Raw genomic sequence first — 18,220 nt, forward strand, 5'->3', positions numbered from 1 at the left:
CCTGGGTAAATACCAGGCTTTATCAAGATAAACTTGCTCTCAAAAAAATCACAGATTTATATACTAAACATAATAGAATCACATGACCAATGCATTAATAAGTTAGTTAATTAAAAATTGTTGAACCACTAAAACCAAGCTGGATAAAACAAGCTTGTGGATAAATTATAAGTAACATTGCAGTTAAAACGCTTTTTAAACAACTAACTGATAGAAAACATCATTAGCAAATTATAAAAATCTCTTACAAAAATAAATAAATAAGCCCTGTAAAACCGCCATATATGTATTCAATACATATTATATAAAAATGCCAACGAAAAATAAAAATAAAAAAATATTAAAGTTCATGAATAGAACTGCCTTTGTGTAGGACAACCTCAAACATAAAACTATAATTTAGCCCTTCTTAATTTCAAAACACTTGTAATACTAACACTATCATTCAAACCTGGGGGCTTGGTGGCATTCAGTTTAAGTTGCCACAACAATTCTTTATATTCAAGCTGAGCCTCCCAGTCACCCCCTCTACTGTCCTGCAGAACGTGCTCTAGGACCATAAATCTCAGCTGCATACTGGGGGCATGTACCAAGATGCTTGTACCCCTAAAGGATTATGCTGCTACAAATTTCCTAATAATGCTGTGGCTGGATCTGCTCTTTATAACAAGTTAGTGAAGATTTTTGATAAAGCTGGGCTTGAGATGTTAAAATGCATGGTTAAAGACTATGAAGATAAAGAGAAAGTATTCTCTTGTGTTGCACATCCTAGATGCACGTATAAACTGCCCCTTTAGCTATGCCTTTTTTTCTGGTGAAAGGGATGACCACTGTCAAAGTGTAGATAGGAATTAGAAAAAGACGCTTTTCTATAAACTTTGGACTGAAAAATACCATTGTGGACATCTTTAAAAAGGGCAATGTCCAAATAGTTCAGAGAATCATGACTTACATTATGGGTAAATTTTAAGAAAGAGGTGGTGGAATTAATGTAATCTATAAAATCCAGGAATTGATCAAGGGTACCATCCCAAAGTAAACATATATCATCTAGATATCATTTATAATGACTAATGTGTTGGACCCAGTGTGAAGCAAAAATGAATTTACTCTCCCAGTAATGTAAAACAATGTTGGCGTAGCTGGAGACACAAGCAGTCCCCATTACTACACCCTTTTTCTGCTTGAAAATTTCACCATTGAAGTGAATAAAATTTTTTTCTAATACGATTTCCATAAATTCCACCAAAAGTCCAATGGTGTTACCATCTAGGTCGGACCCAGCCGCTAGTGTATTATTAAACCATTTCAAGCCTAAATCATGGGGAATACTGAGAAATAGCTCCACTATATCAATTGTGACCATTAACAGGTCAGGTTTGTAGAAACCACTCTGGATACCTTTCAAAAAATCCCACGAGTCCTTACCACACATGATCTAAAGAAAATGCAAATTTGTTAATGGTAAAACCAATGAATTTGCCCAGTGGTTCAGTTATACCACCGGCCCCAGAAACAATAGGTCTAAAATTCAGTGGAGCTAAACCTTTATGAGTCTTAGGAATCCCAAATATCACCAGGATTCTTGGGTTCTTAACATAAAGATAGTTGAATAACTTTTCATTTATAGCTCCCTACAATAAGTGGTCCGTAAGCAAAAAACTAATTTTAGAGTATGCTAGATTTAGCTCATTCCTGGAAATTAATTCGTATCGTTCAGTGTCCTGTAACATGTTGTGAATAAATGTGTCATAAACCATACTGTACATTAAGACAGTGCCACCACCTTTATCTGGTTTCATCACCCTAATGTCTTCCTCTCTAAACTTATCTATTACCTGACTCAAATCCTGATTCAAATTGGAGCATTGAATACGTGCTCTATTAGTACAATAATTTCTTAAATCAGCTTCAACTAACTCCTCAAATACTTTTAAAAGTGGGTTCAAAGGCGGATTAAATGTGCTAGGTCTAGACAGACCATCCACAATCTGAGTTTGGCCTTTAAAATGCAAGGCAAGGTTCAAACGTCTGACAAACATTTTCAAGTCAACTAAAACATTGGTTAAATTAACACTACGCTTAGGTACAAATTGAAAACCTCTGGTGAAGAGTTCAAAAAAATCATTAGTAACTTTAACATCAGTGAAATTGTAGATAGAAAAAATGCCCTTTTTTACTACTACACGTTCACCTTGAACAGTTTCAAACAATTCATTGGAAGAAGTACAAATAGCCATACAGTTCATGCCCTTTATCTCCATGTCCGGTTCCAGCCCTGTGGCTGGTGTGTAGTCCTCCTCCCCCCTGATCTGCCCAGGGGATAATAAAAATCCGATGAACCATTCTGATTACTCTTTTGGGCAAGTTTTTCACTTCTCCTGGGCAAATCTAAAGCCGGACCGGAGTTATTGTCACCAAAATTCACCTCATTGTTTGGGTCAATGTTCTGCCTTGAATCCTGTCTACTTCTACCCAATAAAGGATAAGCAATACCCTCCCTGTATTCCAAAAGATCATGCTCCAACTTCCTGATTTTGCGGTTCACTATCTTCAAACAAAATTGATCCACCTCGTTAAAAACATTATCATATTCCCTTTTAACACACAAAAAGTTCTTACTCTTCACAACAGAGTCATTAAGCAATGTCACTTCTTTGAGCAAAACACCAGCTTTATCTTCATAGTCTTTAACCATGCATTCTAACATCTCAAGCCCAGCTTTATCAAAAATCTTCACCAACTTGTTATAAAGAGCAGATCCAGCCACAGCATTATTAGGAAATTTGTAGCAGCGTAATCCTTTAGGGGTACAAGCATCTTGGTACATGCCCCAGTATGCAGCTGAGATTTATGGTCCTAGAGCAAGTTCTGCAGGACAGTAGAGGGGGTGACTGGGAGACTCGGCTTGAATATAAAGAATTGTTGTGGCAACTTAAACTGAATGCCACCAAGCCCCCAGGTTTGAATGATAGTGTTAGTATTACAAGTGTTTTGAAATTAAGAAGGGCTAAATTATAGTTTTATGTTTGAGGTTGTCCTATACAAAGGCAGTTCTATTCATGAACTTTAATATTTTTTATTTTTATTTTTCGTTGGCATTTTTATATAACATGTATTGAATACATATTTGGTGGTTTTACAGGGCTTATTTATTTATTTTTGTAAAAGATTTTTATAATTTGCTAATGATGTTTTCCATCAGTTAGTTGTTTAAAAAGCATTTTAACTGCAATGTTACTTATAATTTATCCACAAGCTTGTTTTATCCAGCTTGTTTTTAGTGGTTCAACAATTTTTAATTAACTTATTAAAGCATTGATCATGTGATTCTATTATGTTTAGTATATAAATCTGTGATTTTTTGAGAGCAAGTTTATCTTGATAAAGCCTGGTATTTACCCAGGCGAAAGCACTTGATTATACATTTCCTTTCATTTTGAATAAAAGTTGTGAGTGAGCTATTGTTGGACTGGTTCACTTTCCTCCCAGCTTTGGATTTTTTGTATTTAATAGTGTTATGGCCCGAGCATGGAATATGGCCGCTGAGCAATCCAGGAAACAGGGCGGAGGGGGCATGCATGAGCGTGCAGACATGGAAGTGTTCACTGAATGCAAATCACCTCATAAGTTGGTGAAAACCATGCAAATGAGGTTGATTTGTGATCCAATAACAGAAAGGCACTCATGTGGGTGCCGTGTTGGTGTAAGAAATGCACGCGGATAGTAACCGGTTACAGGAATGTAATTTTTAAACAGGGGCTGTAAAAGCCAAAAAAAAAAAAAAAAAGGGTGGTTATAGTACCGTAGGTATGCAAATGGCCAAAACTATGGCCAGTGTGCCCAGAAAGCACTCCAAATCATTTAAAAATTAATAATTTTTTAATACATATATTACGTTTGCATGGAGCACAGCAATGTGCAAACATGCTGTTGGGGGGGGGGGGATTAAAAAAGTCTGAAAAAGTGTAAAGTAGACAGTTGCAATTATATTGCATTCGAGTGCCCAGCATGCAGTGTATCACAATGGCAGGTGTCAGTGGTTGCTATGGAGGGAGGCCCTGGAGTAGTGAAGTATCCAGGGTATACTCAATTAGCTGCTTGTAAATGAACTGGGTTTACTGAATAGCAAAAAGGGCTTTAGTGTCCATAGATACAACCCCTGTTAGTGCTAGAACCATGTAGGTAGTGGTAGAACAAGTAGTTAGAATTAAAAGAGGATGTGTCACAGTATGTTAAAGTGAATTGGAGCTCAGCAGCGCCTGTTTGCACTCAGCTTAGGACAGCTAAATGGAGGGAAGGGGTGTCTGATGCTGCTAAGTATGTTTTATCTAGTTAAAGAAAAGCTGAGTGTGCCCTTGGTTGGGGAGTGTCAAAACCACTGAGCACTGTTTACCCTAGCACCTTGGGTTTGTGCGGCAAGCTGCACTGCTTAGCAGTAAACGAAATAGGAAAAAATAGCCTGGGAAAGCCAATCAGGTTCAACAGACACTGTCCCATTCAAACCCCAATGATATATCTATGAGGTGGAATGCAGCATAATGAGCCAATCACATAGGCTGCAGCTGCAGCACACCACTATAAAGTATGCATACACCCTACAATTTGATTTTCCCACATAATCTGCACCATTAGAGTACACACGTGGTCATTTAAACTGACAAAATGCTAGGAGCTGCTGCTGCTCTGCTACATTTGTATGTGCTTGAGGCTGAGGTCACTGAAGATGATGATGCTGACAATAGGCTCAGACTGAGAAGGAAACGAGTGTTCAGGCCCAGGATGACCTTCCAGGGGCTACATGAGCTGGAGATTGTAGAGCACTACAAGGTGGACAGGGACATACTACAAAAACTCACTGAGCTCTGCCGCCCTCAACTCACACCCAGAACCAAAAGAGGGGAACCCATCCCAGTGGAAACAAAGGTATGTGTAGCCCTTAGAATATTAGCTACAGATACTTTTCAAAGACCAACTGGGGACATAATGGAGATCTCACAGGCATCTGCATCCAAGGTACTACACCATTTCCTGGATGCCATGCAAGCACATGCCAGTGAGCACATTTATTTACCCCACACCCCTGAGGAGAGACTCAGCAATATTCATCTCTTCCACTGTGTAGCACAGTACCCTGATGTACTGAGTGCCATAGACTGCACTCATGTGCACATCAAAGCACCACCTGGCGAAGAGGGTAGACTTTACATCAACCGCAAGGTGTATCACTCCAGCTCCCAGGTCATGTCTAATACCCAGGCATTATCATGAATGTGTGTGCTGGCAGCTCTGGCAACTATCACGACTCTCACATCTGGCATGTCTCACAGCTGTACCAGACATTTGCTAGGGGGGACATCCTATATGGCCATCTACTGGAGGATTCTGGCTACGCACTGGAACCATGGATGACAACACCCATCAGAAATGCACGCACACCTACTGAAGAGTGCCAGAATGAGACACACACACAAACTAGGAACATCATAGAGCATGTGTTTGGGGAGCTCAAGTCACAGTTCCACTGCCTCGATATATCTGGTGAAGCCTTGCAGTATTCTCCAGTCACGTGTGCACACATGTTCATAGTATGTGCCATGCTACACAATATGATCCTGGGAAAACAGCTGCAGCAGGAACATCACAGGGAAGAGACACACAGCCCCCCCCCCACCAGTGCCAAGGTTCCCACAGCAACAGGGGGACTCGGAAGAGGAACTTCCTGAACTTATCCCTATAGGCAGATGTAGGCATGCTCAGTATGCTCTGTCCTTGGCAAAGAGGCAATGCATAGCACATACACTGACAACCTAGGGAACTAGGGACTGACATCTCACTCCGACTCCTATACATAGTAAAATGGATCCAGCCACACCACACAATCTGTACCCTACCATGTCTAGGCTGTATACTGCATGCATCTGACAGAGTCAGCCCTGAAACACTGAAATGAGTGGGGTAGTAGACTGTGGTGGCATTTGTATGGACCTGCCACATGTATGCAAGGGAATGGAGTGGGCTACTGTGATAGCCACAGACAACTAACAGATATGTGGGATAACAGGAAACCTCTGCCCAATACTGGCTGCCCCATAATATCCAGTAGGCTCCAAGCCAGCAAAACCCATTGCACTATGTGAGGGAATTACAAACACTGGGGTCACAGGAGTGATGCTTGACTGTAAGTGCTAGAGTTCCCTATCCCCAAGACACCCATGTACCTATACAACTGCAGTAACAGTATGTTTGCAAGGTAATATCAGCAGACCACACAATCCCTGGGCTGTCCCAATCAACCTGGTGACATGTACCCATTCCCCAATATGCAGGGGTCAATGTGCTATGTATGTCTGTGTTTGATAGGGTCAGGAAGTAAAGTGCACTGTCTGGTGGCTATTGTGGCTTAGTGGGCTAAGTACTTTACCGTGGTTGATAGGGTACATGGTTTGAGACTGGCTGCGCCTACGCTTTTGCATGTGAGTCACACCTATGGTAGGAGTTCTACAGAATGTCCATATGTCAGTATTTGTTACTGCAAGAAAGCTGGACAAAGCCACAGATAATAGAGGGATTGGGGGGGGTCACAGATATGGACAGTACACAGCTCTGAGTAACCTAGACTGTGGCTAGTAGAACAGCAGATTGTAACAAGTCAGTGTAATACCAGAATATAAAGGCTGTCATGTAACTGTGTCTGTACTTACAAGTCACTGGGCACCATCCATACTCCACAAATGTACAGGGTTTCACAGAATGTCCACATTTATGCCTCATATATCTGTTCTGTTTGTCATAACATTGCAGTTGTCTGCCATGCTATTGGCAAATCAATAAAGGTTGCTGTGAGAAAATAAAGACAGATAGTTCAGATGCAGACTTCATGCCCATCAGAAAATGCATGCTAATACAAAACCATTCTACTAACTGTCTACATTTGTAAGAGCAACATTAAAATCATGTCCCCATGAATGGGCCTATGTCCCACCATTATATATGGCCCTGTCCAAATTTTTGGCTGCAAGACTTTGAGAGGTATGGGCAACATGTAGCCTTATAATAACAGTACAACGCAAACCGTTTGAGGACCAAAGCAGACATATGGTGCACAATGCTGGACAACCTGCAAAACAGGGACATTCAGAGGTGTGAAGTCCATAACCCTGTGTGTGGTGTTGCATCTCTTACCCCAGTCACAGCATACCTACAACTACATGCAGCAGCAACTGTGGACAAGGCCAGGAACTGGAGCAGGGCAGGACAAAGGCCCACATATAAGGGGAAGGAGGAACTATTGCCCAGTCAAATGTAGAAAGTGCAGAATAGAACAGTTTGTGTAGTAGCATGGGTTCCCTGCAGTGTATGGAGTTGGCAACCAAAATTTCTGTCAGCTGTTTCTCACATCAAGCTATAATGATCTGTCACTGACATACCAAGAAATCACAGTGTTATGTAAAATGTACCAGGCATATTATGCAAAACTCTGTTCACTTGAATACACTCTGTACACACCCTAGATATGGGTCAGATAGTATGGAAAGAATACAGCTAGGAAAGCCATATTAGGGAGCTGGTGGACTGTTTCATCAGGTTCAGCAGATAATTGGCTGGAGCAAACAAAATCCTGGACTGGAGTACAGGTAGGTCTGGCCTGGAGTATTATTGTAAGTATTGATGATCATACTGAGCGTGCTCCTACACATGCTAATTTCATCCCATGTCTGAAGCCACATATGAACATAGAACTGTGATGCCCATATATCTCTGTGCATAGAGACAGCTATGTATTCCTTAACTGTCTCTCCTAATCCCAATTAAACAGGATTACCCTTATCTATCCACATGTGGCAGATATATGTGGATCTGTTGAGTTTAATATAAATACACACACACACACACACACACACACACACACACACACACACACATATATATATATATATATATATATATATATATATACATATATATATATGTGTGTGTGTGTGTGTGTGTGTGTGTGTATACTGAGAGGGAAGAGTGATAGAGAGAGAGATAGAGAGGGGGAGAGAGAGAGAGAGAGAGAGAGAGAGAGAGAGAGAGAGACCCAGAAAGGCATCTAGTGATGCAGTACTGCAGCCAGTTGTACACCAACTGTAACCAGTGTCACCGGCAAATAGTACAGTGAGCTCTAGTGTGTAATGGTAGGTAGGTAGGGGTTCTCACCTCACATCAGCCACTGTGTGTGTGTGTGTGTGTGTGTGTGTGTGTGTGTGTGTGTGTGTGTGTGTGTGTGTGTGTGTATGTGTGTGTGTGTGTGTGTGTGTGTGTGTGTGTGTGTGTGTGTGTGTGTGTGTGTGTGTGTGTGTGTGTATTCTACAGAATACATATGCCCAACAAGCCTATGTCTGTGCAATGGTCCCTCATTTATGGCCCTGTGACTGCTGTCCTCCACAACAGTGGCCTCCCTGTCAGCCAGCTACTGATGTCATCTACCCCAACAGAAGTGGCAGACACTATCAAAATGCAAAATCTCGCATGTGATAACTATGTAGCCTTATAGTGTATACAGCTTGATCAGTAGTGGTTCTAATCCTAGCAATGACAACTCAGTAAGTGTGTGTAAATGTATCCCCTTGCTGGTGTGTTTATGTCTTTCCTATGTGTGTGCAATGCCAATTTATTTTAAGGCCTGTTCCACCCTGTTAATTCCCTCAGTGGATTACTTTACAGGGGCTGTAGTTGTAATCTACCTTAGATGCACAGACACTCTCCAGGTACGTAAGCTCCCTGCTGCATGTGATATCTACATAGCACTGTAGAACATACAAATAGATGGGGATGTGTTCTAATCTCAAAACTGACAACTGCGTGAGTGTATGTATACCCCCTTGAAGCAGTGTGGCTGTCGTTCCTGTGTTTGTATGCAACAGTTATACCATTGTAAGGGCCTGTACAAACCTGTTACTCCCTGGCAACCTTTACAGCACCTGTAGATGTCATCCACCTGAATAGTACTGTCCAACGCTACAAAAACATATAAGCTCCATGGTGCATGCAATATGTATGTAGTGCTATAATATGTATAACTACACAGATAGGAGTTCTACTCTCAACAAAGGCATGTCATGAGTGTATGTTGTAGTCCATGTTTGGCCAGGTGTGTCCTGTGAAAACAACTAAAACAATGCCTTGGTCCCAAGAATGTATAACAATAAACATTTCCTACATGTGTGTAATAGTTAGATAAACCAGTCATTTTACATCAGAAATGGCTGAATGTTCTGAGACATAGCATAACCTAGGGAAATGCTTCAAAATTAAGATGTCATAATGGGAGACCAAGAAAAGTCCTGCCCTTTGCACTTGCTGTGGGTATGGTTTGTCCTGCCAACTTCATGACAGTACAAGAAGTGTCTGATAGTGGTCATTCATTAAGGTGGCAACCCTTGTTGCCTATGTGTGTGTAATATGTATACATGTCAAGGCCCTGTGGGCAGCCAGTGGCCCTACATAACCCACATGTATCTAAGCATGAATGCTAATCGCCACCACCCACATATGGAGGTATTGACTAAGGCTGGGGTGACTGCACATTGTGTGCTGTCTGTCATTGACTGACCAAATTATGTTAATGCACTGCAACAGGGTCTTACATCGGGTACAGATTGGTGCCAAGGTCCTGGCCTCAAGCTAAATGCAAAAAACAGTACCATCATACCATACATCAAGAACATGGCCCACTGTTTGCCACATCATGGGAAACCCCATAAACACACAACCTCTGTTGACAGACCTGGGTACTCAGTTTGATAACAATGTTGTATTTGGCCATCATGCAGTGGCAGCAGTCAGAAAGGCTTTGTACTTGGTTTAAGTCATAGGTAAAGGAAGTGCATCCAAAAAAAAGGTGGACATTACCTTTGTATAGCCCTCAGCCAGTACAACAATACTTTAGTACAATAGCCCATTTGATATGTACCTGTTCAGGCATCTGCAACAGCTGGAAAGACCATGGTAATACCCACAAAGGTAATCCATGCCCTCCATCACCTGTCCCATGCAGACAGACTCTAATCAGTAGTGTAGCACTTGGTATCAGACAGGTTGCCCACAGGTGGGCCGTGGCATGCCTACAGCCCAATGTTGCACCTTGCCCGTTAACAGCTGCCCCATATATGTGAGTCTACTTCCCCATGCATTACCAGCAAAACAGGCCTGAATCTGATAGGTGACATCAAAAAAACCTGCCAGACAGACAGGTTTGTCTCCCCGAGGCTGTCCTGTCTCAGGAATGCACTTCCCATACATGTCAAACAGAGTACCATGCAGACTCTCGTCAAGTGTAAGCATGATGAATGGATGGGATAACACCAAATTTGTCCCAACAGTCCTACCAGTGTCCCTCAATGACAGGGGCAACAGGTGCTGCTTGATGATTCTGTTGGGGATAAACTAATGGCTAGGCTTATAAGGGCCTCAGGGCCAATAGCCTAGTAACCTTGTATGATCCTAGGTATACCAGTTATGGCCCACTGTGCTGTGACCGACTGTGTTGCTAAGTGTCCACTGCCATCACTGCCATCTACTGTGGTGTGTCTGCTGTGGGTGACATACCAGTACCATGTCACACATCCACCATCTGAAAAATAGTGAGTGGTACCACAGGTGTATGGGACAGTCCAGCAACATCTGTGCGACACAATTACAGACAGCACTGCAAACATGTTGTAGTGTATCCTCCTTGTTGGTGTCCAACATCTGCAGTGCACAGATGTTTGGAGAATGTGTACATGTGCCTGATATATATAGACCCTCTGCCAGATAAATGTGGATGTCTGGAAATCAGTTGGACAATATGCAATGGTTGTTTCCAGAATGATGGGGAATCTGGCTGTCACAGGCCAGACACCTCAGAAAACAGTTATTGCACTTTAATATCTGTTACTGTATTCATTCCCTAGGCTGCGGTGGTGGAGCAGTTAGCATTGTCACCTCACAGCAAGAGGTTCTCCCATTTGATTCTCGTCTGGAGTGCCTTCTGTGTGGCGTCTGCATGTCCTCCCCACGGTCGAGTAACATTAAAGATATGCAGGTAGATGTGTGCATGAATGGGTGTGCCTTCTTTGAAGGATGGGCATCAGGCTGACAACTCGGAACCATAAAAATCCACTGCCAGTCATTAGCAGATCGGAGTTCCACTGTGGCAACCCCTAACCAGGAAAAGCCAAAAGACTGTATTCATTCCCTCACGTTGCATGCTCAATATGTACACTCAGTTGCTGTGGGTGAGCCTGTGTCCCCCCACTACTACTGGCTATAACCTGGTGTTCTGCTGTAGGGGGTCAGTAGGTATGCTAGACATAGCTCTCAGGTGATGATATACAGGTGTTGGGTACACAGTGACCTAGCCAGAGTGCATCAGGAACAGTCAAGGACACCTGGACTGTGTTTGAAATATGCCTTTATGACATTCATAGTGTGAGAGGAGCAGACTGAGAGTACATCATGTGATATGACAGCTGTATCCACCACTACTGAGTGTCACTATTGTCTAATACACATTCCAGTCCCATTTGTACATGAGCTGACCATTTCTGGGGGGACACAGAGGCCAGAGCTGTGATCTATGTCACAGCAGACATAGATAAAAGGGAAGCCTGTAGCTACTGGACAGCTGACTAACGGCAAGATGTAATTCCAAGATATTTACCACAGACCTCTATTGTGGTAAACCCTATTTCCCATGCCTGCATCCCCAAATTGTGTCTGATTACATGGGGAATACTATTGCATACCTGGTATAGTGCTGTACTCCTTTATGTGCCGAAATCCTGTATTAGAATGCCAGCATGGCACAGTCTGTTATCACAGAAAAAGTCACAGACCTGTTTACCATAGGCACCAGGTTGCCTTTTGTAGGTAATGCTCATAAACAGCTGATTTCCTGTGCACCAATCTGTGGCTCAAACTTGCTAATTGCATTCAGAACAGCTGGGTGTCATTTTCATTAGCCGAAGTCATGGCAACACAGTTCTGTATTTGAGGCCTTCATGTAGGCCTTGACCCTTTTTCTGGCCTGTGAGAAGGACATTATCGACGTGTGGGGACTACAGCATCACAGAGGGTAGGTTGAACTACTGTCCACGTTTGGATTTATGTGGCATGTCCACAGTTTTGCATGCTATGTTTGGCCATTGTGAACAGACTTTCTGATTATGTGGCAGTTTACTGTTTAACATTGCGGGTTGAGGTCAGTAAGGAGACAGACAAATGTGAGTGACATATGTCATTTGCTTTGACACGTCCTTGTCACTTGACCACCCCCCCCCCCTTTATGTATGGGTGTTGTGTGGAATCCCTGTTCTAGGTATTTGGGGGGGGGTACAGTAGGTCTGTAGCAGGTAGCTAAACATACTGATGCATATGCTGTAGGCTACAGCTGCTACATTCTGTTCAGCAGCCATACTGGAGATTGTGAACACATTGTGGAACAGTAAGCTGTATATGTGAGTGAGGGAGCAGTGTCAGTTCTGTTGTCACAACATAGCCGGGGTGAAGGTATGCTTAACAGTCCAGGTGAGGCATGTGCCTCTGGTAAATATGTTGTGTAATAGTGCCACCTGGAGAGTGGTAGGTGACATTTAGGACACCTATACATATTTTTGAAGTGTGTTCCAACCTAAAGGCCTTTGAGCTGTGAATATGGGTGACAGTGACTGCAGTAGCAGAAAAGGATTCTGCTTAACATTGCATGGCTCAGTCATTTAATTGTTCCAACAACCATGTACTTGACATGCAACACACTGGAATGGAAGTCAGGACTGTAGGTGGACAAATGTTAAGCATGCTAGGAATGCACTACAGAGTATTTGCAAGACATATGTGCATGCGTAGAGTCTGTTACACAGGATTGGCATGAACATGTGTAATCAGAGGTTTATGATGTGTGACACTGAAATGTCTGTCATGATTTCATAATGTCAGTGTGTACTGACTTGTCAATACTTCAGCACACAGCATGGGTTGTGTGACGAGTGTGCCAAATGTAGGTGCCACAACTGTGGACATTCTGCAACAGTCTGCAGTTGTCATCTGAACTTGATATCCTAGGCCTCACTTAAATCCATCAACATTTGTTTGTCTGTGTATTGGTCTGGTGTCTATATCATAGTCCCAAGTATGTTGTTATTTATCCCATTATATATACAAGCAATTTGTCACTGGCAAGAAGGATATGTTTATGGAAACACCTATTATTCATCAGAGCTGAGTTGTTTAGTGGGCTAATGCACTGTGCTGTTTTTGATAGGGTCCTGGGTTTGAACATTGGCAGGGGCTGAATATTTTACTGCTGTGCACCACTGATAAACAGGATAAGTTTATGGAAACACCTGTTAGTCTTCAAACCTGAGTGGCCTAGTGGACTTGCCATGGAGGTAGTTTTGCTGATGGGCAGAACAGTGTCAGACAGACAGAATGTGATTGAAGCAGCTTTAAGCAGGTTTGCATGAGTTTGCAAGATGCAACTCTATGCCAAGCAGTGCTTAAACCCACACTATTTCCCAAAAAAGAAAAGAAAAAAGGGGTTATAGGAAAGTGGTGAAATGGGGCAAGCAGGGGGAAAAACAATATGAAATGCTAGTATGGATCTGCAGGACAGGTGTAGGAAAGGACCATAGCTCTACATTTCTTGTACAGCAACAGCTGTGCATGTTGTGGACAATTTGGAATTTGAAGCATCACACCCCAGAGGGAAGGGTGTGGTTGACATAACTTTGTTGATTAATCAATGTGATGATTGATTGATGGCAGTGTAGGTGTGAGCGAAATGGAGAGCTATGTATGGGGAGACATTTTTTTGCAGGACAGATGCTTTTTTTTTTAAAGGAGAGAGTGGGATGTTGAGGACGGGATATAGGCACTTGTGGAGAGGTGAGTTGGATAGGAGAGGTAGCATTTGCAAACAGACAATACAGACAAGACAGCAGACAGGGTTGGTGTATGACACATGAGGGGGTAAACACTTTGGATTGTGAGGGTGTCGTGGAATCGAAAAACCAACTGCCCCCAGACGGCAGCAGTGGGACTGAGCTCCCCACTCATGGGCAGTCACCAAAGCTCCTTCACTGCCCTTAAAGTGGCTGTGCTAAGTGCAGGGTGTCAGGGCTGTCCTGTCCCTCCAGGTGTGCCAGTCTGCCCTCGATCTGGTGTAGCTGATGGTCCATATCATGCCAGAGGATCCTATGCACCATCACTGGGAGCTGTTGCTGGGTGACCCCTCCTTCTCTGTGCCCATGCCCAGTGGGGGACAGGCCCCGTCTCCTGAGGTGGTTCCACCCATAAGTGGTGCAAGACCAGCGGATGAGGTAGCTCCAAGTTTGGTCCCAGACATGCTGGGACCTGGTGCCACAGCCAGATGAGATGGGGTAGGTGGGACCGCAGGTACCGGCCTAGCCACTTGTGCTATGGAGTTGAGGTTTTTGTCAAAGTGTATGGGTTAGTCATGCACAGAGCATTTATAACATCACGCATGGGTGTTCCAGTTAACCCATGACAATAACATTTCATAACATACAGAACACAACAATAAACGGGATAACAGTCAGTATTGTAACAGCATGCCAGTAACAGTTTCAGCAAAAGGTGAACAACATTGGTATTTCAACAAGGTATGTTAGTATGCTTTCATTGTAATATGTAACAATAATTAAACACAAGGCCTAACATAAGGTTTTGAGAACAACATATGTGAAATGGAAACCATACTAGTAGTATAACAATAATAAGATTGTGATGCAGATAAGGGTTGGGGGAGAGAAAGAGAGATTCCATTAACAGTATAGGCTTATATTTATTGCAACATTACTGTTCCATACTCTACAAATCTGCCCTCACTTTTATGTCTACAAGTGCCCTATATCTTCTGTAGCATGTACATACAACTATGAATATCTTTGTTCAGTATAGAATTGTGTTGGATGTTTTTTTGCATACATTAACAATTAAGATTTCTATATTTTAGTACTTAAATGTTGAGGGCCAATTATCTGACTGTTTGGATTGATCTATGTCAACTTTAGTCCGTATATGAACATATGCATGCTTGTTTTTCAGCCATTAGGGTTTTTGATTTAATTGTAAATTTTGCAATGTGGTTATTGGATGTATGACTATTGATTTACCTGGCAACGGAATGAATACAGGGGTATTCAATATTTGAATGAATCCCTAACAGGGATCCTGTTTGGCCTATAGCCAGTGTGTTGATATTACTTTGAACTGTATTCTCCACTTTGGGGAAGGTAAATAAATACATACAAGTGCCACTTTAGAGTCACCATACATTTCATTGAAGGGTTTTGGCACATTGGTATACGATTTTGGGCATATCTGGCTTTAGGTCCTTTTGGGCGTATCAGTCCATTCAGTGACCTTATACATACTTATATGAAGGGCAGCCCTGACTAATATGTGATCACAAATATCATGCAAAGATCAACAATTTTGTATATTCGGATAAGTTATTTGGTCCAACATATTTTTCAGATTTATATATGGTCATATTAACCACGTCATACGGTTAAGTTTTATTTGTTGCCTATATATGATCTTATAAGACATATATTATGTTTTTCATACATATTTATACTTCTCTTTGAGACCAGAGTCTTATAGGTTGGATAATAGGGGTCAGGCATAGTGACATATCCACACACACATATATATATATATTTGTTGTCATTAGGATTATCCCAATTATAGTGTTGATGCTTTTTAGTGTTGGTTTTTATATTAGAGATCCATCTGTGCAACATATATTTAAGTAGATTTAATTAGTTATTTGTATACATGTGGGACTTGATCCTTCAAGACATTTCATTATTTTCATAACAATTGTCCAGTTATTTTTTCATTTGGATTACTTTTACCTCTAAGGTCTATTGTCTCCCCATTGTGGGTCGGACAGTCTCTGGTGATTTCAACTCATGTTGTGGTTTTGTTTGGAATTTCTATATGAGTACAAAACTAGTGGTACCTTTGACTGTTTGCTGAGCTCCTCAACCTAGTGGTGTTTTTCAAGCAACTCAGCCCATTTATTTGGGTGCTTTTTTGTATCTAAATAGATCTTTTGCAGTGGTGAGCAGCTTATTGTCATGGATCTGGATATGATACTTAAGGGCCTGTGTGCCAATAAAAATGACATTCTAGTTTTTGTCATATCCCATGATAATGGTATTGAACAACAAATGGATCCAGTTGACGGCTGCAACTCTGCTTTTAATAGGCTGAGTAAAGACATGAAAAGTTTGCGAACAAATATTTGGCATTTGAGGCTTTTTAAGGCCTACATGAACAAAGACATCACCCCAAGGGGTTTGAGAGTTAAAATTCACCTAATTGTGGGCAAGATAGATGACATCTTGACGCAAGAATGGCATCAAGCTCAACAACAGGCCTTTATGACTTCTGTACAGATTCTCAGCTCATACTATGAACAAATCATAGAAACTAACACCAATGAGGTTAGGGATTTATGTTGGGAGCTCAAATCTTATGAGGGATACCCACAATATTCCATCTGTCTCAGCAGACTGTCAAAGGAACTACTTGTTTTCGAAAAACAGATTAAGGATAAAAAAAAAAATCAAGAAATTCAGCAAGGACCTCACCAACTATCAAAGGGGTAGATCTTTAGATACATCCAAAACAGTTAGGTTTATGGAAACTAGACAAGTCACAGGGGGTAGAAATAAAAAGAGTCCCAGATCTATTTTGAGAGGGTCCTTCAACACACATAGTAGTACATCTGCAGAAGAATCATCCACTACAGACACTGATGTGACCAACACTAGGGAGTCTCCGGTCCTTAAAAAACAAAGAAGCCGCACCCACCCTTTAAACATGTCAGGAGGAGGGGTGGGAGAAAACACAGAAAACACCAAGACAGACACTATGGAAGGCTTACTCCAAGTGTTTACGACTCAATAGACTATAATATTTTGAATATTTCGAGTACTGTCATAACTAATGATGAAAAGAAACTTTTGAATAAAGGTTTGAACTATGTGCCAGGGTTTTTTGTGGATGAGTCTGATATTGTTACTGATGTTAATAGCTTTTGTCGCAGAATTAATCTCAAATTGTTCTTTGGGTCTATGGAACGGTCTCAAAGATCTAGTGAATTCAGATTCTTAAAATCAGATTTCATTCCACCATGAATAAACATGTTGGCATTTTCCAACAGGCTGTTCTTAAAGATAGTCATTTTAATTTGGGTCAGTTCTTCCCTTTGAAACATAATTTGTCCAATGCTGAGCAAACGGCACTACAAGAATTAAGAGACAACAAAAACATTGTCATTATACAGGCTGATAAGGGTGGGGCGACTGTCATCATGGATACAGATTATTATCTGGGGTAGGGAAATGAACAATTGTCCAACCCTTCCCATTACATGAAGATGCCTATTGACCTGACACCTAATTTTAAGCAAGAAATTGACAAGTTTTTGAATTTGACGGCCTCGGAAGGTATTATATCTGAATCTGTTCAGACACATCTCATGGTGAAGGATCCACCAAAACAAATACTTTATCTCCTACCCAAGATACACAAATCCCTCAGCAAACCCCCTGGAAGACCAATTGTTTCTGGTATAGGTTCTTTAACTGAAACTTCATCTGAATTCTTGACAGTATATCTTAAACCATTACTTGGCATGATTCGTGCCAGGATACAAGATACCACTCAGTTTTTAAAATTGGTTTCAGACACCCAACTTGAACCAGGTTGGTTGCTGTGCACTCTGGATGTCAAGGCCCTGTATACCAACATACCACACTGAGCAGAACTTGAATCCCTCAAATATTGGCTAGATAGAGCACAGTTATACCCGGTGGGATTCAACACACTTTTGGTCTGCATGGCTGAGCATGTTCTAGACAAAAATGTATTCCACTTTCAGGGAGAATGCTTTTGGCAAATTAGGGGTACTGTTATGGGAGCATCTTTTGCTCCTATTTATGCAGACCTCTTCATGGGATACATTGAGAAACAGTTGATTTACGATACTACACATAACATTTATATTGAGGTACTGGATGTTTGGCGCAGATATTTAGATGACTGTTGACTGGTTTGGCATTCTGACCAACAATATCTATTGGAGTTTATGCAATATTTAAACCAGAACAAATGGGGTATTGAATTCACACTGACCTGTGATTTATGTAATATTAAT

Source organism: Protopterus annectens, chromosome 1.part1 (assembly GCF_019279795.1).
Source record: "Protopterus annectens isolate FY-2018-M chromosome 1.part1, PAN1.0, whole genome shotgun sequence".
NCBI classification, from domain to species: domain Eukaryota; kingdom Metazoa; phylum Chordata; order Ceratodontiformes; family Protopteridae; genus Protopterus; species Protopterus annectens.